Source organism: Frankliniella occidentalis, unplaced genomic scaffold (genome assembly GCF_000697945.3).
Source record: "Frankliniella occidentalis isolate FOCC.00 unplaced genomic scaffold, Focc_3.1 Scaffold100, whole genome shotgun sequence".
Lineage (NCBI taxonomy): Eukaryota > Metazoa > Arthropoda > Insecta > Thysanoptera > Thripidae > Frankliniella > Frankliniella occidentalis.
This window is the reverse complement of record NW_026267229.1, coordinates 788,461-789,461: the sequence shown is the minus strand read 5'-3', so window position 1 is coordinate 789,461 and position 1,001 is coordinate 788,461.

The window sequence follows — 1,001 nt, the reverse complement described above, 5'->3', positions numbered from 1 at the left end:
CGCCACCCCCAACCCCAAACTCCCATCCCCGCCCCGCGTCGTCCACGACATGAAATTGGGATTGGAGCAACTGAGCAATCCGTTCGGCTCCGCACTGCAGGCGGGCTGGCGGGGGCTGGAGCGCCTGCCAAGCGGAGCGTAGGCCAGCCGCCCGACAGCTGCGTCCTCAGACGTCGGCGTTGCCTACCCACCCGGGCGTTCGCCCCCACGGACCGCTGCAAAACAGCAGATTAGGCAGAACAGCAGGGTGGTTATTTGAACCGTGGAGTGAGGCCAGCCCGAGACGGCGCGTGACCGTCAAAGAATACATCGTAGATGATGTCAAATTAGGTTTATCCTAACCAGAACCCTATTGCCTTTGATGAAACACCCGGAGCTACGAAGGCCGGGTCTGATCGGGCGAGGGCGAGGCACGTTAGAGCGGAGCGGGAGGCGGGAGCCGAGGTGGGAGCGGGCTCCGAGTAGCAACACCACTGCGACACACTGACACGCAGGCGGCAGCGGCACCCCGCCCCGCCCCGCCTCGCCACGAGGCGGCCGTATATGAACGTGCTTGTGCACCGCAAGCCCTAGGGCGGCGCGTATAGAGCTCGGCGCAGCGCCTCTAACCGGGAGGGATGGTGTTTAGGGCCGTGCTCACGTCCGTTGCGGGCGGGAACCTCCGCAGCAAGCCAGACGGTCTCTTTCCCCTGGACGGCGCCTGCGCAGCACTTTGGTCAACCATTTCACTTTTAGAATAAAAAGACTCTCATGCATCCGCGATGCCACAAGAAAACAAGCGAGCAGAGTTGTTTCAGTTATTTCGTGTTAAAAGTAGCGTTAAAAATGTAGCCCCAGCAAAAAAAAATGACCACCGTTATTCCCTTCTAAAGAAGTTTTGCGTGCAAGGAATATGAGTGATATGAATCTGTGCTGGCAAGTTATGTGGTCGGGTGACTAGAAGAGTCTGAGATCAAGAACGGTCATTTCAGTCTGTAAGGGGATGCTGGTGGGCGACGGGC